General features: G+C 44.2%; 1 protein-coding gene across 1 annotated transcript in view; it reads right to left on the bottom strand.

The window, feature by feature from the left end:
- ARHGAP31 (Rho GTPase activating protein 31) overlaps window positions 1-23,907 on the bottom strand; it is a 198,848-nt gene that overhangs the window by 87,439 nt on the left and 87,502 nt on the right. The gene's annotated exons all lie outside the window — the stretch shown is intronic.

The raw sequence follows: 23,907 nt of genomic DNA, 5'->3' as shown, positions 1-23,907 counted from the left end.
TCTTAAAGTCCAACTACACCTATTAGGGATCCATGAGATGGCCGAGAAGAGCATGCCAGAGGTGGTCAGAAGTGACTCTTTACTTCCTAAAAGTTCTCCATTTTTATTTTCCACTGGATATGGGGAGGAAGGGGGTCTCCTTCTCTTAAAATGATTTTTTTAGGGCATGAAAGATTTTTGGTCTGCTAATGTGTTGCATTCCAAGGGATGGTATATTCATAGGGGAAATTTCAGAACAAAGGCCCTAAAGAAAAAGAGGTTTTTAATACTTAGTCTGAGTGCCTCTGAACACATTCTGGACCTGATTTCAGGAATTCAGTTTAGGTATATATTTTTATGCTATCATATTTATAAATGTTTTGGATGACCCATATATTTTGTATGAAAAAAAAATACTTTGTTAAAACAGTTACAGATGCCTGATATTAAAATGAACTTACAGAAATGGTTACTGGCAAAGGAAAAAGCCCCTTAGCTTCCCCTTCTTTAAGATATCTCAGCCCAATAAAAGCTACTCGCATTTTCAGCTGACTGAATCCCATCTCTCAGGTACTTTGAAAATGGGCAGTAACACAATAAATGCCGACTTTCTTGTAAGTCACACTGAAAGTCAAAAGTTCACCTCTCTGAAAAGTGAAGATGGATGTGCAGCACAGAGGATGTCAGATATGTTACTTTTCCGGGGGGAGGAAGAGATTGTACTCCAGATTTTCCATTTTAGTGCATCTGAGAGACATTTTTTATCCATTTACTCCTCCAGCATCAGTAGCATGAAAGTGCACGTGAAAGAGATTACTGAAAATATAAAGCCATTCAATAAATCAATAGTGTGCTTTCACATGGAATATTGTGTTCATTCCTAGCCACCAGCCATCAAGCAGTGGCAGTAGAAATGGAAGAATTTCAGAGACAGGTGACATGAATGATTATCTGCTTGGGAGGCTGCTGTTAAAGAAAGATTGAGAAGGATGGGATCCCTTAGTTTAAAGAAGTTACAAATAAGAACAGTTAGGGAAGCATAAAACAGCAAATGGAAGAGGAAAAGTAGAGTTACGGTTTCTTGGGATTCTTCCCACTGACAAACACTATGAAAATTCCCGGCGTGGATCATTTTGGCATATGATTTATTGTATATTATTATAATAACTACTGTTTAATACAGCATCATTTAAAACTGTGTGTTTTATAGACAGACTTAAAACACAAAGCACCCACTCAGCATTCAGCTTCACCATCCTGCGGGACAGCTGTAACCACTCTCAGTCAGCACAAGTCACCACAGAATGAAAATTCTGCAATCACAAACATAAGTTTCAATACATATTTCTACCAACACATATAGAAGTGCTGTACTCTTCTTCCTTCCTCTGTTTGTTTTTGACTAACACTGGAATGAAGCACAAGTTTTCCATAACCTGATCGTTAGGAACAGCTAATTTAGGTTCTGTAATATTTAGGGCTCAGTAAGATGATTCCTTTGAATGTATCAGTGTTCAGCAGCTGGACTTTCTCTGCCATTATGGCAATTATTTCCTCTCTTTGTTTAGATGCTTCAAAGGCTTTCATAGTCTTTGGTCTTATGTGGGGTCCAGGGAGAGAGGAGCTACTTGGGACTTGATCAGTTTATAAGAAGCATTGTGATACAGTTGCTTCTGTTAGCAGGGGCTAGACTAAGTCACATTGGAGAACTCTTGTCTTCATACCTTCCTAAATCATTGCACATCTAGCAGCAGAATAGTAAAGTGCATCAGTTATGAAAGCCTAAAGCATTTTACTCCACTGCAAGCTGAAGTTTTGGTCATGCTCCCAGTTCTTCCTGCTGAAGGCTGAACATATGACCTACAGAACAGTTTACACATCCTAGTTTCCTGAAGTGTTATCTGCTATCTTTTTTATTCACAATGAATATCTTATTCCCTCAGCTGTCCTGCTGAAATGAAAAGAGCCGCTAGTGATGGAACAAAGTAGAGCTACATGCTGCGGGAAGTGGTGGAATTTGTGAGATCTAGTTGAAGATGTAAATTTGTCATATTGTCTTAGAGTCTGGTAAGAATAAATCCTGACACTTCAATCCTGAAGGCATGGGGCACATTTGCATGGAGAGTCTTGGGGTGTAAATAGCACTTTGCTTAGAGCTTAGGCAGTATGAATTGCAGTGCCCGTGTCCTGAGGTGACTCTCTCCAAGAGTGCTCTTTAAGCACCACCAAGGCATGTTGCAATGTAACAGTGTGATTTTTTTTTGTCTGTAGTCTTCTCTGGGACATCAGGAAAGGTAACAACCACCTGACAACATATCCACGTCATCCCAGGGTTTCACTCCAGAACCCCCTGCCAGCACTGAGGAGCCCTAAGCTGTTGTGACAAATATGCTTCTCTTAAGCCACACTGCTGTTAAACCTTTTTGCCTGTAGCATTGCTGACAATCCAGCCAGATTAATACTGTTCAGATGGAGCTGAGTTCCTCTTCCACTTTATCATGCAGACACAGATGAAAAGCTGAGGAAACAGCTGATTTTCCCCTTCCTGGGATGTATTCTCTTTTAAATGCTTAACTCAGCAGAGAGGTGACCAAGTATCTTCTGAATAATTTGCATTGCAGCAGACACCTGGGCTTTTCCTCAGCCCAGAGTGACACAAGTGCTAGTACTTGGTGACCTGATGTTCACAATGCATTGAATGTGACAGGGAAAGAGATGAATCAGAGGCAGGCAGAGAAAGTAATCTGGGGCAAAGGAATAAGGTACCCATTCTGACCCGTGTTCAATGGCAATGGAAACTATGACTTGCAGCAAGCTGGACAGCAATATCCCTCAGGTTTGTACATGGATGTGTTGTAAACATACACCAGAATAAGATTTTAGACTAATTGACATTTTACATACTGCCTTTCCCAGATAAACCACTCATTGCCCTCTTGGGTGTTTACTGTTTGTTTGTTTATGCTAAACAAGAGCAAGCTGAGGCACATGAGCAAATAACATCTCTGTCTGGTGTTGCACTTAGTGATAAAAGATTGTGGCTGAGAGTCTGATGATAAGCATAGACCAAAAGCAAATTTCTGATAAAGGTATGTGTTTTGCTAGGGAGAGTTGTTTTTTCTTGCTTTGGTTTGTTCCCTATTAGCCATTGTTAAAGTGTAACCAAAGAGTCTTTCCTTTACAGAGGAGGTGAGGATACTGGCCAAGTAGATGCTCCTCTTGCTCCAGGAAGAGCCAATGCTGACTCTCCCCCTGTAGCCTGTTCCTGGAGAATCCAACAAACCTGCTATGGGTTGGGAAAACACTTGTCAGTTGGGTGAACTTCTCTTTCCTGGTGATCTCAAGGATTTGAAATTGATGAGTGAGATCACAACACCTGTGGGATTGGCTGTTTATAAAACCAAGAATTTTTTCAAGTTATTATAAAGAAATTTTAATCTGTATTATGACTCTATCTATATGTGTCTGACTATCAGCATTTACAGATCTCTTGTCTCAAACTTATTATTGACATTTGATGTCTTCTGCTGCAAAGTTTTTTGTCCCATCTAACCATCTGTCCCAGGGAGGTTACAGAGGAGGCATCCTGTGATGAGGAACAGTTGCTCATCTGCCTTGGAAGTTCCTGCCTGCATGACTTGAAACACTGCCCTCTGAAAACCCTTGGGAAGATGGAGAGGTGTCACTGATGCCCATACTATTACTAAACAACTAAGCACGTGACATGGCCAGCACCACTGGGCTGCTTTCGATGAACCCTGGGATATTTAAGTAGAGGGAGAGCAATTCAGGCAAGAAAGACATTTAGCTGAAGCATAGAGGGAAATACTCTGACTTACCTTATGGCTACTATCTAAGGGGCTCCCTGCCTTCCAGAGCAGTCGCACAGATACCAGCTCTGTCCTGTACTCTATCTCATCATCTTTGGACCAAAGTACAAGAGGTACCTTTCCCGATAACTCCCACAAGACTCCCTGCATCTGTAAATATGAAAAACAATTGCCTTCCCTTCTAGTATGTCTCAGCATTAAATATCCTATCATGAGCTTACTGAAGACAGACAGACTTGACAGGTGCCAAGTTCCAATGCAGCAGTTTTTCTGGTTCTTGTAGGCAAAAGAGCGAGCCATCTCAAAAGCTAGCCTCTAGCACTGTTACAAAACAAAGATGCTGATACAATCCTGATACCAGATCACACATTTTACATCCTGTGAGACAAGCCACAGAGTGCAGGAGTGAAAAACTGACATTGAACTCAGCTCATCACAGAGAAACTACACTGATATGGCAGCATATATAGGAAGAAATGTTTCAGCTGCTCATGTTGCAGGGCAAAGAGACTCTGTAACAAGAAAAAGAATTAGAAATTCTCATTGATATAATTGGCATTGCTGAAACCTGGTGGGACAATTCACACGACTAGAATGTTAAAATCCATGAGTTTAATTGGTTTAGGAATAAACGAGCAGAAAAAAGAAATGGAGGTTGCAGTCTGCCTTAAAGACATCATTACTTGATTTAGAGTTATTGACAATCCAGAACCAAAGGATGTTGAATGTATATGGATTAATGTATTACCTAATAAAACTCAGGAGGCAGGCAGGTACAGGAATGTTCCAAAGTGTTAAATCAAAGCAGAAAGTAAGATGGGTTATTCTTTAGGCACCTGTCTCTTCTTCATACCTACTGCAGAAGGAAAATGAAAGCACTGTTTTAACGAGCTTTGATTATAAGGATATATACTAGAGCTGACAGAGTTTAAAGGTTTCTAAAATTATAGATGATAATGACTGCAAGATGATTACATTAAATGTGGGCAAACAGAGGGCAGTTGCAAAGAGCTAATTTCTCAAGAGTAGAAGAAAAATACAAGCAAAATTGATGGGGAAAAATTAGGCATGAAAGATGAATGAAAATTGGCAGGTCTCACAGAAAAGTTTGCTAGAAAAAAAGTATGGCTTTGCAATCAAAAAAAGGGATGCTTTGCCTGAGAGCTCATCATCTTTATTCAGCTGCAAAGTCAAAGCAGCAATCAGAAACTGGGAAGACATGTACAACAAATGGGTTATACTGTATCAGGAAACAGATGACAGTCAATATAAATTAGAAGTTGTGAATAAAGGAAATTGATTAAGTAAACTAATCACAAGTTGAAAACAAGTGCCTGGTAGAGCTAAGGACAATAAAAGAGAAGTTTCAGTGTGTTAAGAACTACGTAAATTCTATCAATTGCATGGGTTCATGACCAGTGGAGATAATAATCTATTACATATTGGAAAAATGGGAGACTGACTGACTTAAATACTTCTTCTGGTCTGTATTATTAAAAAAAAAAAAAAAAAAAAAAAGAAAACAACATCATAAGAGGATGAAGAAGTGTTTCCAGTCCACCAGTATCTGAAGCTATTGAACATCATCTGCTAAGGTTAGATATTTTAATGTTTCCAGATCTGAATGACTTGTTCCCAAGAGTCTGAAAGAGTTCACTGGGTCACCTATTGATTAGAGACAGTAATCTACAGTAAACAAATCTTGGCACGGAGGGAAAATCTCAATAGACCAAGAGAACGTTAACGTTGTGTTAATGTAGCAAAAGATGCAAGCTTGTTCCAAGTAATGGTAGGTCAGATAGCTAGATGTCAGCTGCTGACAAAGTAATGAGCAGAAATATAATTAACGCCAATCAACATGTTCTTACTGAAGGAGAACTTGTCAAACCTCTTGTGATTTTCCTGGATTCACAAGTTTAGATGACGAACATAACCACACAGATTTCTATTCACTTAATAGCACATGATATTTTGATTAAAAAACAGACCTGTGATGATTTTACAACATCCATAACGCACATCATAAATGGGTTAAGAATAAATAGCTGTAAGGCCTTTAAAAAGAGTTGTCAGGGAGAACAACTCTTCAAATGGGGACAATGTCTCACACAGCTCCACAACCATAACTGGGCCTAATGCCTAATGATCAGGAAGTAAATAAAAAATCGCAGCCAGTAAAGTTTATAGAGACATAAAGTTTGGCAGAGTACTAAATATAAGAGAAAATGCAGTCATGGGCACTGAGCTACATTCACTAGCAAGTGGATGCTTACAGACAAAATGAATTTTGACACGGTTCAATGCAAAGCTAAGAAGAAAGAAGGCAAGACATTCCTACCAAAAGTATCTCAGGACACACTGACTCTGAAGAGGATCTAGTGGTGATGCCAGATGAGGGATGAACAACTTGTACCACCATGTGACAAAGAGGGATGATAAGAGCCTTCAATGCAGAAGAAATTAGTGTTTCTTACTTCTCTGGTGTAGAGAGGTTATTTTATGTTTGTATAACAGTCTTAGTCAGACTAAGTCTAGAATAATACATTCAGCTCTGATGTCTGTCCTTTAAAGGATGCTGAAAAATCAAAGAGAAAAGAAAATAGCAACTGAAATGTTAAGAGGGCCGGAGAAAGTGCCTTACAATAAGAATCTCAGCATTGAGTTTATTTAGATTATCAGAACCAGGACAGAGAAGTGACTTGATTGCAATTTACAAGTACCTTCATGGGGACAAAATGCCAGCTACTAAAGGGATGTCTAATCTAGGAGAAAAGAAACAGTGCAGAAGTCACTTACTGGAAGCTAAAGCTGGACAAATTTGTGCTGGAGGCAACGCATGCATTTCAACAGGAAGGGTGGTTAACCAGGAAACAGCCACTGACATAAGATGTGGACGTCCCATCCCCTGCTCTCCTTAAATCAAGACTAAATACTCATCTCAAAAAATTATGCTTTCACGAAGCACAAGTTCTTCCTGTCATTACAGTGGCAACAGAATAAGAATATGAAAGACCCACAGTGCACAGAAGGTCAGACTGCTTGATCAAACTGTGATTCCTTTTAGCCTGAAACTTGGCAGACCCAGGAATTGCATTTGCGTTCACTTGGTCAAGTGAGTCACACTGTAAAAGTCCAATCTTGAAAAATAAAGAGAAGGTCTTTTCCTGCCACCTGTGAATATGTTATTCTCCTCTACTGACCATCCACCGTGGAAGCAGATGGGGAGCCTGGAGAATCAAAACTAACACTGTGCTGCTCCTTCATCTGTCTTCCTTATTGTTGCCTTTAGAGGTCTGGTAGCATAGCATTGTGGAGAGTGTTGAACTAATTTCTCTCATCTGGAAGACTGTCTTTAACTAAAACCCTTTGGTATTACTTGGTAATATTGTATTGTGCTGCAGTGTAGCAGGGAAAGAATTGGTACAAGGCAGGATCAGCTAAAGGCAGCTGCAGAGCCAGGAAAGATCTTTAATTCCCAGGACAAAACAGCACTGCAGTCCAAGATAAGCCAAAGCAGTTTGGGGCTGTTTTACTCATTGAGTCAGAGTGACCACATAGGCCAACCCATAGGAGGGTAATGATTGCCTGGATTTATGAAAGATCTCCACCACTGACAGACCATGTACTAGTGTCTATTTGCCAGAGGACACCACTGCACCTCACCTCCTATTTGAGGTATGGATGCCTGTGTACTGTTTCTCTGCCTGCCAGCCCAGGGACTGGCTCCTGAAGGTTGATATGGCTAACTTGCTTGATAACTAGCTTGCAATCTGAGCAAAAGGAAAAGAATGGAAAAAACCAAGGGGAAAAAATTCAACTCCATCTTGCAGCTAATTTTTAATCATATGCAGTTTCCCAGCATTTCCTGAGTAATTCCTTGGTCCCCTCAGGACTATGCCATAGCCGTATGAATCAGAAACAAGCTTTTCTCTTTCTTTGTCTTTTGCAACATATTGCCACACATTTTTTCCATTCTTTTGCCTCTTCTCCTCTCCCCATAATCATACACTTTCATTCCTTTCTCTGATCTTTCTTTCCCCAGCTTCTGCTTTCCAGTTTCTGTTCCCTGTATCTCTTCTTCCATCATTTCTTTTGCTCCATAGTGTTTTCTCTCATATTCCCTCTCTCATAGCTCTGCCACAGCAGTGCCCTAACACAGAAAAAGTGATCTGTTTCTATAAGAATAATACAGCTGCAGCCCCAGCCTATTTAATGAAAGCCTTGAGTTTATGGCAAGAACAGCTTTTGAGTCCCTGAGGTAGAGGTAATATTTTGTATTAATATTTCATATCTTATTTAGGATGTTAAATCAGATGCATGAAATCTCATGGGAAGAATTGAAGGCAGAGTTCTGCTTAAATGATACAGTGCTAAGCCAGGCTGCTGGACCACTTCCTTCTGTCTTCCAGACAGACCTCTCTGAGCTGCCCTGGTTTTAGATGGACCACAACCTGCTGTCAATCAGAGAACCAGAAGAATAGTATTTACCAAACCATATGTTAAGATTGTGTTAAGATTCCCTGCAACTGTGTTGTCTTCCAACTTTTGTCTTGAGTTACTTCTTTCCCTGGTGGAGTGCCTAACTCCAAATGCTGAGTCAGATCCCTTCTCACATACCTTAGACCAAGCAAAGATGACTGTATTTTTTCACTCCTCTTTCTCTCTCACACACACACATATGCAGAGGGACATTCCCCCATTCTCTGCATCTACATGTATGTGGCAGGGAGAATTAAAAAAACCTTACACCCACTGTCTCAAAATGCATAAAGCCAAAGTAATTCAGCCCCTGTTGAAGATGAAGAGGTCCCAGCTTTCTCCTTAAAGCTTCATTCAATGGATGTTCATACCTTCCTTTACATTACCCCCAAAAGATGTGTATGCACCACTGACTTTCCCGCAGATGTTTTGGAGACCCTCATCTCCAGAGCAACCTCACTCTACCAGGTCTGCTCTGTAGCTCCCGGCTGAGCTCACCTCTCCCCTTTCTGAAACCCTGCATCTCAAGGTGGCATTAGCAATAGCCTCTTTCCCTTCCCAAGCCTACAAGGGGGGTAACTCTGGGCTGGGAGTGAAGGTAGATGCATTCTCTCTTTGTCTCTTGCCTTCTTCCTGAGAGAAGATGCGAGGAAGTAATAAGCAAGTGACAGAGACAGAACGTTTCTCTGGAGCCCTCATTGGCTTTTCTGCCCCAGGAGGCAGGGGAGGTTGGGGAAGATCAGCCCTGCATGCCACAGGCACAGCTTGTGTTCAGACAGGCATTAATGCTGCAGGACCTGCAGTCAGACACAAATCATGAGGCTTGGAAAAAAATGAGTTCCCTGGCCTAGAGTTTTGGTCCAAAGGGGTTAGATCTATAAAAAGCTATGATCTTTGTGTACCATTTCTTGAAGATAACGTTCCCATCTACTCTGCCCCAGAGAAGCCCTGGCACAATGGCTCCTCACTGCATGTCTGCTACCCTTCACATAAGTGCTTTTCAAAAACACTGTACCTGACTGGGTTTCTTTTTTCTGGATGCAGCATCTCAGCATGACAGCCACCTCAGCAAATGGGTCAGTGGGAAAAGGGAAGTTACCTGCCTCACAAACACCCAGAAGGGCAGTAATTGGAGAAGGGAGAAAAAAAACCAAACACCTTTTTTTTCTCCCTTCTGGGATTGGGCAGACTGACAGGCACAATGAAATGTGTGGGTGTCACTTGGCAGGTGTGAATCGTTCAGGCAAGCTACAGTACACATCTTCAGTTGTTTCAAACTGTCTTCATATATCAGACCTCGCCGCCCCTTATGGAGATTTATTGCTGCTATCTTTCATTGAAAGGATTAATGTCACCCAGACCTGGCCTCTTTGGACATTTGCATCAAGGCTGCCAGCCTGGTAGTCAACATTTCCTCCATGGCCACTTCTTTCCTGAGTCATTTAGGAGAAGATCAGTGCAGGGAAGGGGAAATTCTGGCAACCTTCAGGTGAAGCAGTGTCCTGTCAAGCAAAATGACTGACCCTCTGCAGCTCCTCTCGCAAGCACACAGTGTATTGCCTCATTGAGCATTGGAATCCCACCCAGGGCCTGGGGGCAGTTTTGGGGAGGAGGTATTGCCAGAAATCTGAGCACGCATCTGGAAAGTCACACGTTTTCTTGTTAAACTGTGTGGCTGACTCACTACTTGACCCTCAAAGGCAGCCACCTCCCTTTGGTGAGTTTGTTTTCCTGTGTAAGAGTTAGGGCTGGTGGCAGGGACATAGCCAGAGGCAAAATGGGGGGGTCTAAACTTACTGTGAGCAAAAAATCATTGTTGATGTTGAGCAATTAGGCGTGTGTTTATGTGTAGTGTTTGGCAGATTCTGGTGTTAGATCTGGCTTCATACAACCACAGGATTATTTTTTTCCTGAGTAATGGTGATCAGCTCTATCTCAAGAATAAATCAGAATAACTTTCCAGTTCTTCTAATTTCCTCATGGAAGCAACACAAATATTTTCTCACACCAGAGCTAGCACTTCCCTCTCTCATTCGCTGCTGGCTGTGCAGGAGCCTGTGAGCAATTGAATTTCTTTTATCAGGCTGGCTGCCAGCACGGTTAACCTACCTCAGCAGAACCATTACACTTTTGGGGATGCAAAAGCCCGCTGTCACTACAGACAGACAGTCCTGCCTCCCTCACTCTGTGCAGTGCACACACACAGTTGCTCCCATATGCACGGATTACATTCTCCCCATGATTAACCATTTTTATGTGCTTCTTGTTTGCTTTTTCATCTCAGGACTGTGAAACTGAGTGGCACCTTGCTATATGTGTATCCTTGTCTGTCTGTGTATTTAAACAAGCTGGAGGATGCTGGCCTCTCACTGCAACAAGGACAGACCTGAAAGCTCTGCAGAACTGTGCCAGACAACCTCTCTAGAGTACTGTTCCGTGGCTCCCAAGGGCAAATTTTCTTCCTTATATAAAATACACTGTTCTTCATGTCCTTCTTTTGGCTACTGCTCCCAACACTATTTTGGTCATATACATTTGTGCTATAAATGGTTTCCTAAAGTCAGAGTTATCAACATTGGCTCTGGTCTCAAGGCTTCTTTTATTGCTTCAAAGGTACACTGACATTTTTCCATCTAATTTACTTCTCTTATTTTTGGCTTTTTTTTTTTCAGTAAATTTGTCAGAGGAACATGGTAATAAGCAAAAATCCAAAATAGATGTCTGATAATAATCTTCTACCCCTAAAATTGTCTTGCTTTTTGAAGCTAGGAATTCAGCACTTCCCCTACAACTCCAACTTTAGAAACTACTTGGTTTTGATTTTCCTAGTGTCCTTAGCATACTTTAAGAACTGGCTTTCTGAACCAGTCAGTGTATGTTTAGCAGGGAAGGTAATGAAGGCAGCTATGGATAGTCATCCCCGCTTTGACCACTTAGTTTTTGAACTTATTTCAGTGGGGTTGAACATTGCTGCAATTAGTTATGTAAGAGATCATGTTCCTTAGGCTGCCATACCCTCCACTTGGAGCTGTAGAAATAAAACCATGAGATGCTGGAAGGCCACCGCCTGTGGCCTGGAGGGTCTGGACATCAATATAATCCTGTAAAGGTGGCAAAGCAGATTTACATTTACATCCCTACTCCAGGGCAATCAGCCATTCACACTGGCAAGGTCCAGTATGACAATATATCTGGCTCTGTTTTGCAGATCCAGTCAACCACACAGGTGAAGCAGAGGGTAACTGGTGCTTCAAAGCAGGAGCCAGCTCTGAGCACTGAGTCTATGAAGAGACAGCAAAGGCAGTGACTCTGTTATCTGCGGACACCAGCACCTGTGCTGCTTCCTTCTTTCACCCAAGGTTTGGAGACTGTTTATGGGAAGCAGCATGTCTTTTTGATATCATGTATTGCCCTGCATTGGTCTGCCCCTGCCTGTATATAAACACGTTGACAAACTTGCTAAAGCTGTGAGCTCTTTCCGCTAGCTGTCCCTTTGGCTATACATCTCCTGTTCCCTCAACAACTGTGTGCCTCTACCTACAAAAAAAATTTTAAAAAAGTAGTCTTTTTTTTCCCACCTCTGAAGTACAGTTCAGAACTTCCTGGGATTTCATTCAGGCCAGAGACATAGTAAATCAGCTTCAAAGATTCTCCTTGGACTGCTCCATCCCATAATCTTCCCATTCTCCTTCCCTGCTCAGCCCAAACAGCTCTTGCCATTTTGCCAGTAGTTTATCTTCAGTTCCAGGTAGTAACAATAAAGCTCTTCCTCATTGCCAGCCTGATTAGTCTTATCAGCCAGCCTGCCTTGCTGCTTTTGTCTGGGATTTTTCCTTACGCTTCTCTCACTTATCTCTAAACTGTGATGGAAGTGTTTGGGGTGTAGCTTTGGACTGAGGTCCAGAAAGCTTTAGGGTGTCTGCCATTCAATACATCAAAAGGAGAAGGTCCTGCTGAATTGTGTGCAACCTCACACTGGGCACACAAAATGTAGGACAAAAATCACCTGAGCTCCATTCATCTGCTTACATTTCTTCTTAGGGCCCGATTCATCTTCTTGACTAATTTTTCCATCCAGTGATGATCAAAAGACATTTAAATGGCTTTTCTTGGGGGAAGAAAGACTGGAAGTAGTCCTCTCCTCCATCAGAGTTTCTCAGCCTACTCAGAAATGTTTAGCCAAGCTTTGCAGAGCTCTTTCTGCTATAGTGTTGTGTAATGTAGCTCCCTCTGGCCATCAGGTTATATTATCACAGATAATCAGAGCATATCAGTTTCACACAAAGCTCAGCCAGACAAGCAAGACAAGACAGTCTCCAAGGTGCCACGAATCTCTCACTCACATTACACATATTTTGCTTTTAGCAAGACCACCCTGTCACAGCATATGATGTATAGTACCCATCTTCTTAGAGGGCAGCAGTGAAAAATGGGTTATAGCTGTAAAATGTTTTATTGTTAAGGCCTATTTATTATTTTTAGTCTTATTCTGAATCTGAACACCTCAATATCTATCTTTCTCTGTTTGTTTTAATGGTTTTTCACTGTCATGCCTCAGAAAACCCTTTCTTCTGCTCAGTAACACCAGACAATAGTTTTTCAGACTGCAGTAGGGGAGGAACCAGTGTGCCACAGTAGTGATGATCACATGGCTGGGAACCAGCACAGTGGAAGAGGTTTCTTAACCAAAGGAAGTCACATGAAAAAAACTCATGTTTGTACCTGCATCCAGCTTCCTCTCCATCTTTCAGACTGGAGCAAGCAAGGAAGGATCATGTGGAATCACAGAGACATGGTAGGATGTTACTCATAACTGGAGCCACGGTCATGGATAAGTTGCAAGTTGTTTAGGAAGGACAGGCAGGATCAGAGAAAGAAACATGAGGTTGTTGTATTTAGGTTCCATCACAAACCCCTTGACCAAGAGGAGGAAATAAATGACGCTTTCTAAAAACAGCTAACAGAAGTTTCCTTAGCGCAGACCTTGAACCTCACAGGGAATACCAACCATCCAGACATTTGCTGGGAGGGCAACAGGAAATCCAGGTATGTCCTAGGAACCTCAAAATGCTACAGGGATAAAGCAATGCTCTTCCTGCTCACAAACAGGGGGAAGTGGTGGTGAATATTGTCACAGAAAGTAGTTTGGACCACAGTAACCATACAATCATCGAGTTTAGGATCTAGAGAAGGGTTTGGAAGGTAAACAACAGTTAATATCTGGATTTTCACAGAGCAAACTTTGATTTTTTTTTAGAGACTTTCTAGGGAGAATCATTTGAGAAGCTGCTATGAGGGGCTAAGATACCCAGGAAGCCTGACTGATTCTTAAAGCAAAATTACTGAGAGCTTAGGAACGAACAATCTTATCCAGCAGGAATTCTGGGTATTTCAGCATAAGGCCCATTTGGATAAGCAAGAAACTTCTCAATGAATTAAAATGCAAAAGGAGAGTGCACAGGCAGTGAGACAAGGATAGACATCAAAGGCGGACTATACAACTATTTTGTGGATCCTTGGGGATGAAATAATGAAGACCAAAGAAAACAAGGAACAGAGTGAGAGAGATTGGAAACCTCAGCAAGAAATGTCCAGATGGGATTCATTTTAAAAAGTCAAGGCTAAAATATTGCTAGCACATACTCAGCAAATAGAAGATATGTGAAATGTTTCCAGTAAGAGCATAGGTCCTGGTGAGAGGAAGCATCAACTAAACAGAAGGTTTTAATACAAGAATGTGCTGAAAATGATTCTTGTTGCTTTGGGTGCTTGAGAAAGATGGGGGGAAATCTGACTTTGGCAAAGGTTTACATCAGCTGTTTAATTGCAGCATTTCTGGCAATTTCTGGAACTGTAGATCAGAGAAAAATGATGAGATCAGTCAGAGGACTAGAAGGTCAAATTTGCAGCAAGTATTACAGAAGTTAAATCTATATCTGTGGGATAATAGATGACCGAAAGAAAACACAGCTATTCATCAATAGCTAAAGGGCAAGGCTGCTAGGGAGACAAGGCGGCAGGGAGACAAGTTGGAATAAGTAGGAGCAAAACAGGATATTTCCAGCTTGGCATCAGGTAAGTTACATGGCCAAAGTTGCATTGGGTTGTGGAAAAGTTTTTTCCTGCAGGCAGAGATGGAAGCTCTCTCTACTTCGTTTCTCTTGTGTGGTAGCCTCTGTGATGGGTAACAGAGTGATCTGTGCTAGCAGTGGGTGGCAGTTTTTGGAGTCAGGATGTGAGAGGGACAAGAAGAAAGTGGTGTCAGGTCCTAAGAAGGGAATGGTACTACTATGTTTGATTGCCCTGAGTTTCTGCCTGCCATATGCTCTTCTACCTTCACTTGAACCAAAACACCCACCAGGGATTGCTAGGAGAGATCAGGGTTTGGCTCAGAATACAAACCTGATTCCTTGTAACCCTTATTTTTGATCTCGTTGCAACAGAGCTGACTTATCTCTAGCTAGAATGACACAGCACAACAAGAGGTGCAAGTATCTCCCATGAACCCATTTCCTCTCTAGGCAAGAGTGATAGACAAGTCACTCAGTTCCTTTGCAGTAAAGTCCCATTCAGCCAGATGAAAGGGACACAAATAGGATTTGTTTTAAGAAGGTGTTGGAAAGGAGTGGGTAAAGACACTGGCTGACTGGGAGAAGTGAATCCTTCTTCTCTGGGAGCCATCTGGGGAGGAAAAATCAAAGTGTGGCATTATAGACCCCAGGAGCTGAGACCTGAACATTTGGGGTGAATTGAGTGCTATGTAGAGTAGGGAGAGGCTGCATCGTGGCTCCCCAGTCCTGGCTACTCTTCCCACCATACGCATGGCTGCCTACTAACCTTTTGCATAATGACTCCTGGCTCTTCCACACTGGGCATGCAACTGCAGATTTAACTCCTAACACACACTTCAGAGAGAGATGACAGCTTTGGAAAATTGCAGTCTAGTTAACTGGAAACCTGTTCCATCCGTGCAGACAGCAAAAGGGAGGCGATTCCCCCCTCTCCCTCCGCAGGCTCACACCTTGCAGTGCCCCGACTGAGCGCTGAGCTGACAAGAGAGGAATCTCTCACTCGCCCCTGGCAGCTGCTGAGCCGCTAGGGAGAAGAGCACTTGGTAATGATATGTATGCTTCGCTCTGTCAACACGAAGATTTGTCCCCTTGCTACCCTCCCCAACCTCACCCTGCAGCTGGATTTCAGCCAGTGGAAGCCCTTTAGAAAATGGAAATGGATGTGTCTTTCACAGTCATTAGTGTGGATTGTGCTAATGGGATGTCATGATAAATACTGACAGTTAGCTGAGGGCAGCAGCGTTCACTGTGAGACTTCAAATGAGAGGGCAGCAGATGCTACAACAAGCTCAAAGTGTGCCCGTGGAGGGGGAGGATGCAGTAGGAAGGCAAAGGAAAGCTGGCAGGAGGGCGGGCTGGTGGCGAGGTAATAGAGCTTGCTGCTTCAAGGTCACCAGCCTGAGAGCACTCTTGGGTGCTAGCAATGCTGCAAACACAGAGCACGGGGGTGACGGATGCAATGGCTGGGGATTTTGCATGTTAGAAAGATGAGGGTCTGCGGAAGCCTCAGAAGAATCCCAGATGTTAGCAAATGTGTGGGGAGCCAGGGAAGGGCAAGGCAGGTGGCTGCATGGCAGGAGGGGGCACAGGCAGGATCACACAGGTCCTACTGAGCCCCGCTAGCGAGGGTAGTTGCAGGGAAGCGATGAGACGCTGATGTTCAAGGGAGAGGATTACTTGGCTTGCATTATCATTCGTGCTCGCACGCACATGAAAAAATGAGCTTAGAGCTTCAGTACCTCAGGGAACTGACCAGCATAACTATAGTTAGATAATTATACCATTAAATCTATGCTAATACTACTAAGGCTGGTCATGAATTTTTTAACAAAACAGTGTTTCATTGGAAAATACCAACTGATTTTATCAAAGATGAAATTTTTCTCAAGGACAAGGACATTTCAACTAATAAAAAAAAAGAAGACAATAGGAGTACACACACTTATTACAGTGAAGTGTTTTCAGGACATTTCTCTCTAAGTCGAGTTTCCAAGCAAAAGTCCATCCATGAATTAGACAGTCAAGGGACCTCAAATTGTGGATCCTCCACCCATTGCGGACACTGATCAGCAGTCTGCTAAGAAGCTCTTCCTGACCTCTCTGATTTATTTTCATGGATAAAAATCTCAATCTGATTTTCATTCTGATGCAGATCAGAAAAGAATTTTTGAATCCTGAAGTTTGGTAAGGCAGGAAAAACTAATTCATTCTCTGCTCTTAGTATAATTCACCCTCAGGGAAATGCCGTTCTAGAATAAAAGCATTTTCTTACTTTGGAGTAATTACTCTTATTCCAGAACAGATTATGCACATGAGGGAGTGAAAAAAAACATAGCTAGAGCAACAACTGTTATTCTATTGCCACACTACTAAACTTCCCAGTATATTCAAGTCTTAAAGGATACAAAAGTACATGTGTATTCTTTTTCTTATTGAGAGTATTAGCTCTCCTTAGGTAAAGGTTGCATATAAACACCTTGTTGATAAAATTAGTCTGGTCTGACAAAATTAGGCCTGCAAAGACCAGTGAAGGATGAACCGTGACTTGCTTTAGGAGTTAACATTGACTATACTTCTTGTGCAGCACAGCTGTGTAGTGTCGGTGTGCACACAAATCCACGTATGAACACACATGCATGCACACATACACAGGGCCTTTGCATAGTCATGTTTATTTCATGTCCTTGGCCTGATCCTTTGCTGATTCTGAGATGGGAAGCACAGAAATAACAAGGAGGCCTTTCATCACAAATGAGACTGAAATAAAGGGGGGGGTAAAAGGTGCATGTGATGTCAGCACATTACGTTACACCCACCCATCGTTTTTCTCCCAATATTTCTCACTGGAAGTAGCTCTGAAGACATCATAATAATGACTATTGGCAGGATTTGTGTGGGCGAGGTGCTAAGAGCCAAGCAAGCCCAAAGTCTGAATTAACGTTTGAGTCTCCCACACAGAGTGGCCTCTGCAGTGCTGAGATGAGGTCAACAGATGGAGGAGGATGGAGAGGAAGGGAATTCCATATTGGTGTTCGTGAGCTCATCCCATTTCTTTGTCCACCAGCAAAGGACATAGAGTATTCCCACCTGTTCCGGGTTGGGTGGCAGTGACTCTTGTTCTTAAAGGCAGCCCATCAGCAAGGGTATATCCCATGCAGAGGATTTTCCAGAGGTTTGAAGGCTTTCTGAGCCCTCTTATGTCATTGTCACAGTATTACTTTGTAATACTCTATTTCAGGCTGGAAAGGGAGTTTCACATTGCAAAAGCAACTTAACTGGCCATGCGTTACAGCACTCAAAACTGACAGCTTAAAGGTTGAGATGCCTTTAACAAAGAGCCCAGCACAATGGCCTTTCCATCTGCTAGTGCAGCACAACATAGCAATCTCCAGGAGTCCTTAGTTCTTCTACAGACACTCACATTTGCAGCCTGTTGTCCTGTTCATGTCCTGGTTTTGCCCATGGATACATGCTTTTTCACTGCTGATTGACATGGAAACAGCCTATCTTGGCATTCAACTCTTTTTTTTCTTTTTTTGCTGTGCCACTCAGCACAGCTGTAATCACCTTGGCCTGAACAGTGCTCAGGAGATTTCCAGAAAACAAGGGAAGAGTGTTGAATGCACTGAATCAGTAATTTCCAAGATATCTCCCAGGCAGAAACCTAAGCAGGACTGCACTGGAGTGGTGGAGGCTGCCCTTGCTGAGGGAGAGCTTGCAGGCTTAGAGGAAAAGACATTGCAAAGAAAACTGGACAGAAACCATGTACTTCTCTGCCTTTACAGATTCTGCTTTCTCATCAACAGATTCAGCCCTCTCAAGAGGGAAGGCTGTGCCCAGATTTGGCTACCCAGCCTCACAAGGCTGGCATCAGTAGCTGACATAGTCAGAGGGACCCACAGGCACAAGAAGGCTGGATGAACAAACATCTAAGTGCATACCAGCAAAGATCAGCATGCATCCTAAGCATCTTTCTGTGAGCCCATAATATACAGCAGGACGCAGATTCTGTTCTAGCAGAGGGTGATCAAAAGCTTCTGTCTCATTTGTGAGATCTCTTTGCATGCTTGTGTTGGAGGAGGCATGCAGCTGACTCGGAGAATCCATAGGGATTTGTGGCTGCCTCTCATTTAAATCACAACTGGAGTTGTTACCAAGATCAGAACACCACCGGATCAGGAGAAATTTCCTATCTGACCTCCACATGTGAGTCTTTCATACAAGACTTAACACTTGCAACTCCACCAAACTGCAGGCATGCTCAGATTTGCATCCAGCAAGTGGGGGGACTTTAAGTGCAGAGGAGCCCTCACCACCCACTAGATGTTGCACATATACAGCACTGGATCTTACAGAGGGCAGCACTGCCCTGACATTTGCCTCCTTCCCTGCCCGGATGGATGCATGGACTCTGCCCCCATGTGTCCAGTGCCAGGAGGGAAGCCAGCCTTAGGGGCACATACAACTAACAGCGATTGTGTGTCTCCCGGACAAGCCCATACTGTGTGAGGCAGGTCCCAGCCTGTGCAGGCAGTGCTATTTGACCCTTACACAAACCATTCATTCCCCTTGTACAAAAGAAAGTCTTGTTTAATGCGATGTCGATGAAAGATGTCGAGCAGAGAGAAGTTCGGAAACAGAAGCCACTTTCTCATATAGCCAAGGAGCTGGGTGACAACTGCCCTCTGTTCTCCACCCCCATCCTCCCTCCACCTCCCAGAACGAATAGACAAAGGACATGTCATGATCTGCTTTTGGAAAAAGAAGGGCTTGACATCGCTGTCAGTAGAGCAGTTGTGGAAAGCAGGGCCGCTCACATCCTTCTGGATGTGAGATTAATGTTGGCTGTTAGGAATGGCAGAGCAGAGAGAGCTGCTGTGGTCGTTGTGTGTTGAGTGGCAACATCTCCTCATCGAAGCTGGGGTCTCTATGACAGCACTTTCAAAAGCTGTTCCTGCATTTATTAGATGTAATGGGATGGAGGATGCTTTCAACAAATAGCTCACTTAGGATGTAGTTTCTTACAAAAGAAGTTACTGACCTTTATGGAAAAGCCTTATGAAATTTTACGGAGATGAGACTGACAGAATGGCACAGAAATTATTCTTAAAGCCAACAGTTTAACAGAGATTGTCTTTTTAAAGCCATTCTATAGAAATCAACCATCAGAATATAACTCTCTTCTCGACATTAAAGAATGGGTCATAAATCAGTTGAAAGGTAAATCATATTTTCCCTCTGCAAAACTTTTCCAGAGGGGCAGGATGTTCCACATATGGAACTTCTGTTGAAACAGCTCAATGGTTCAGGGAGACCAGAAGGGTTGGTTGCCTTCAGATGATAGTTATGCATATTTAGGTTTCTCACCTGCTACTGGCATTAGAGAAAGTTCAATATGAATTTTTCACCTGAGCTTAGGTTTCTTTAAACTTCTCCATCAGTACAACACTCCTTCTCATCTTCCTCTTTGCATCCTGTTCTCTCCCCTGGGAACATTTCCTGCTACTGCAGTGAGACCAAAGCTTGAGACTCTCTTTTGTTCTTTAGCTGGTGGGCAGGCACCAGCTGGGGAAAGGCAGGTACTCAGGCTTTCTCTAGCCTTTCATGGGTAGACCCCATCCCTAGGGTGCAAGGTACATGCAGAAGCAGGCAATTGCTTCACCCACGGAGAAGGTGCATTAGGGCTCTGGCATCCATACAGCGACCCTTACACATGCTGCACAACTGTAAGCTGATTCCCAGGGGAGTTTTGCAAGCTTGAAGCCCGCTTGCAGTAACAGCGCCTTGCAGGTGGCTAAGGAATAGGCAGAGAGCACTGGGAGCACGAAGCCAAAGCCCTGTTGGAGGCTGAGAGCCTCCAAGGAGTCTTCACAGCGGCTCCTTGTTGCACCTTTGGACTTGCACTCCCAAAAGATCTGCCTCCCAGTTGAAGAATAACAGATGTGTTTACCACACATCAATCTGTCTCTGTCTGGGTCCTTACACAGCCCCCATCATCATCCTATTCAAGAGTCTGCAAAGTATTTAAAAATAGCATTAACACTAACAATCTCTCTTTCTTTCCTCCCCAGTTTGTAGCAGAAATAGCTTGATTAGTGTACAGTTCTGGTGCTTCAAGGGGGAGAGAAATGAAATTGCAGAGCTTTGCAGAGTGGCTTTTCAGCCTTCTTCAGGCATCAACTGCCGGCTGCTTTGCTGAAGCACAGGTTCTTCAAAGGATGGCAGATTTTAGATCAAGGACTGCTTGTTCTTCCACACGTACTCTCAGGTAGATTTACAATGAGGAGAGAGAGAGAGGCCCTGCTGCAGCTTTGGACCTTGGGAGAGATGCACCTGATGCCCCTCCCCACTTCCTGCTGTCATTCTTTTACCATGTCCAGAAGGCTGGGAAGGAAAGGACTTGGGAATGGAGTCTGTCCTGGGGCAGATGAGCAGGTTAGGCAGAAGATAGCTCAGCAAGCTCTCTGAAAATACCACCAAGCTGTAGCCTGACCAGGGAGGAGCTTGGCAGGCAAGACCACAGGCATCTCATCCTGTCCCTCAAATATGGATTTCAGGGGTGACTTTGAGGGAACAACTTGTCTTCTCCAGGGCTCATCCTCCTTCTCAGAAGAAAAGGGAGATTCACAGGGAAGGTTTCACTCACTTTAGTACATGTGTGCAGTGTTTTGATGTTTGCATTTACAGAGGTTCTGTGATGCTCCTACCTAACAATGCTTCATAGGCCATGTCAGCTGTGGGCATGACTCTTGACTGACCTTTTCAGTAGGTTTCTTGCCCCGCTCCATACCCTCTCTCTGCCCTCCTCTAGGGCTGCTGGCAGCTCTTCCTCACCTTATATTTGTGAAATACAGCATGCCAGCCAGGAATCAGCAACGGCCCTGCTTGCTTCTTCCCTGCCTTGAGGGCAACAAAGAGGCAAGTTCTCAGCACAGCTGCTAACAGATGCGTATCCCCAGCACAGCATCACACATACCCACAGCTGAGGACACCAGCAAGGCCCCTGCTGCCCTGTAGCCAAATCCCTTGTCAAAAGCAAGGCTGGGAAATGCAAACAACTCACTCCCCCAGTCCTATAAGGTGTGTCAGACACTCGTAGTGCCTGCTTGTAAGAGTAGCAGCAGCAGGAATGATGAGCCAGGAGATTGGGGAGCAGCTGCAGCCACTCAGCCCAGATGGAGCAAGACCTCGGGAGGCTCATAGTGCCGAGGCACAGCTTCCTTCTTTGCAGCATGAGTCAGTGAACATTTTCCACAGCATCTCCTGTCCTATGACTTACTGCTGCAAGGCTTGGGGATGTGGTCTGTGGGTCTGCCTCAAGGCTGACACAGCATCAGGCCCCTTAGGGCATAGCAGTGAAAAAGCAAGGAAAGCAAATTGCAGGAATAAATTGCACACAGATTGCAACAGTAAGCTACCCTCTCCAGCAGCATCTCTCCCAGGATCTCGAAGCACTTACCACTTGAGAAGAAACTTATCTTAGTGGCAACCTCAGGATGGAGATTTTGTGGAGTTTCACATCATGTACTTTCAGTGGAGGAAGTGTGGGCAGAGAGAGCGGCAGACAGCCTACAGTGTGCCAGGGAAGAGCTGCCACCCAGAGCACTGCAGTGTAGATTGGTGCATATGTCTCTGCTGGCCACAGCTGTGGTGGTGGTGGAAGGAGGAAGGTCTTACTAGGGCAGCAACTCCACTGCCATGTGGCTAGGAACACAGACTGCCCCAGGCATTGCTTTCAGGAGGGATAAAGAAGACTATAATACACTGGGTACTCCACTGTCTCCTCCAATAAATCTACTCTGGATGCTCTAGCCAAGAAAAATATCTCTGTACAGACCCACCTTCCCCAGAACTGAGTTTCATTTCAGAAGTGCACAGCTTTTGCCAGGAGCCAGCTCTGACCAGGGGTGGGGGGAAAGAAGCATGATCCTGAACTGCTGACCCTCAGCCCCTCCAGTCCAACCATAGGATGGACTAACTAAACTGTGGCTCTGTGTGTGGCAGCAAAACAGCCATGTCAAAAGTTGTGGACATAAAACGGGAGAGCCTGGAGCATGAGTAAGTAAAGCCCGAGTGGTATGGGCTTCCAGAGTTTCCAGCAGCCTTGGATCTGATCTCTTCCTCCTGCTTCTGCACTCCAGAGAGAACCTCAGAAGTCAAAGTCCTTAGCCGGCCTCTCCTAGAGAGGTCTCAGGGTTAGCGTGTTCACCCGAGGATTGTCTCCAACTCACTAACCACCCAAGTTGTCTGTGGCTAATAGGCAGTCAGTTATCTCCTCTGTGAGTTCTTTCTCCAGCCACAGGAGGATAAAGTCTCTGTGTTATCCCAGGGAATGCTGAGAGACTCAATGCCTTTCAGGCACAGGCAATCAATTTCCTTGGTGCAGGTTTTCCTAAAATCAAGGTGCTGCAGAGCTGGAGCACCCCAGCTGGCTAATTCTTGGAGCAGGATAATGCTTCTGCTGGCAGTGCAAGAGTAATGCAGGCTTCTGCTGAGCCATCTGCAGGGAAGCATCTTGCCATTTCCTGACACCCACATGCTGGCTTTCAGCCATGAGCACACAGAACTCTTCTGGGCTGACCGTACAACCTGTGGACTTCATACTTCCAACACTGAGCTGGGTGGGTGGGTGGATGGATGGATGGATGGATGGATGGATGGCTTCCTCCCATTAAGGGCAGCCTGAGATGCCAGAGCATGATAGTGCCAGCCCTCAATACGCTTGGTGAAGGGCAGCAATTCATGCCCTGCTCTGGCCGAGGGAGAGGCGCAGAAGGACATAGCCTGTGTCTGCACAACCATGAGGACAGCAGTGGTGAGCATGGCAGTAGTCCTGGGTGCTGAATGCATCCCCCTCAGAGCATCCCCTTGGCAAAGGGAGAAGCAGAAGAGAGAAGGCACTGGCTGGCCTGCTGCTTTGCCCATGTTGGGTTTTCCTTTGTGTTCCACTTCGTAAATGTCATTTGGGCTGTAAAATGTCATTTGATGTCTTTCTTTCCAAGATGTTTTCAGCAATGACTGCTCCAGAAACATGGCCAAGACCTGCCAGTTAACCTGAGAAAACAGACTTCTCTTGTTCTTCTCCAAGAGCACTTGCCAGCCAAGGATCTCAAAATATTTTGCCCCACTTAGTGTATCCCACAGCAGGAGCTTTGTTACCTGAAGCCAAACTTGATGAACGAGCTCCCACCTGAGCCTGGGACTGTGCTACCTTCTATGCCTAATGGTTTGCTGAAAGCTGTGGCCACAGTTTCTCTTCAGGAGAAACTCCTGAGATATGGCAGTCACAACCCTCCTCGGAAGGGTAAGACAGATGTGTACTGTGCAGCCCAGTGCAAGGTGAAGGCGAGAAATTAGCCTCTTACAGCAGGACTGAGGTGTGACAGCCCTCACTTCTGCCTTTTGTGCATTCAGCCCCAGCTGGGAGGCTGAAGAAAGAGCTGCTTCTCACATGCCCCCTCAAGCAGCATCGTGACTTTATGGCCAAGAGACACAGCTCCTAAGGGAGGCAGGCAGGGGAAGACTGAAGTGGGACCGTCCTCTGCGGC

Source organism: Manacus candei, unplaced genomic scaffold (genome assembly GCF_025592945.1).
Source record: "Manacus candei isolate 608988 ecotype Guabito, Panama unplaced genomic scaffold, ASM2559294v1 h1tg000014l, whole genome shotgun sequence".
In the NCBI taxonomy this organism is placed as follows: domain Eukaryota; kingdom Metazoa; phylum Chordata; class Aves; order Passeriformes; family Pipridae; genus Manacus; species Manacus candei.
The sequence above is the reverse complement of the archived record's forward strand: the minus strand, read 5'-3'. Positions and strand labels throughout refer to the sequence as shown.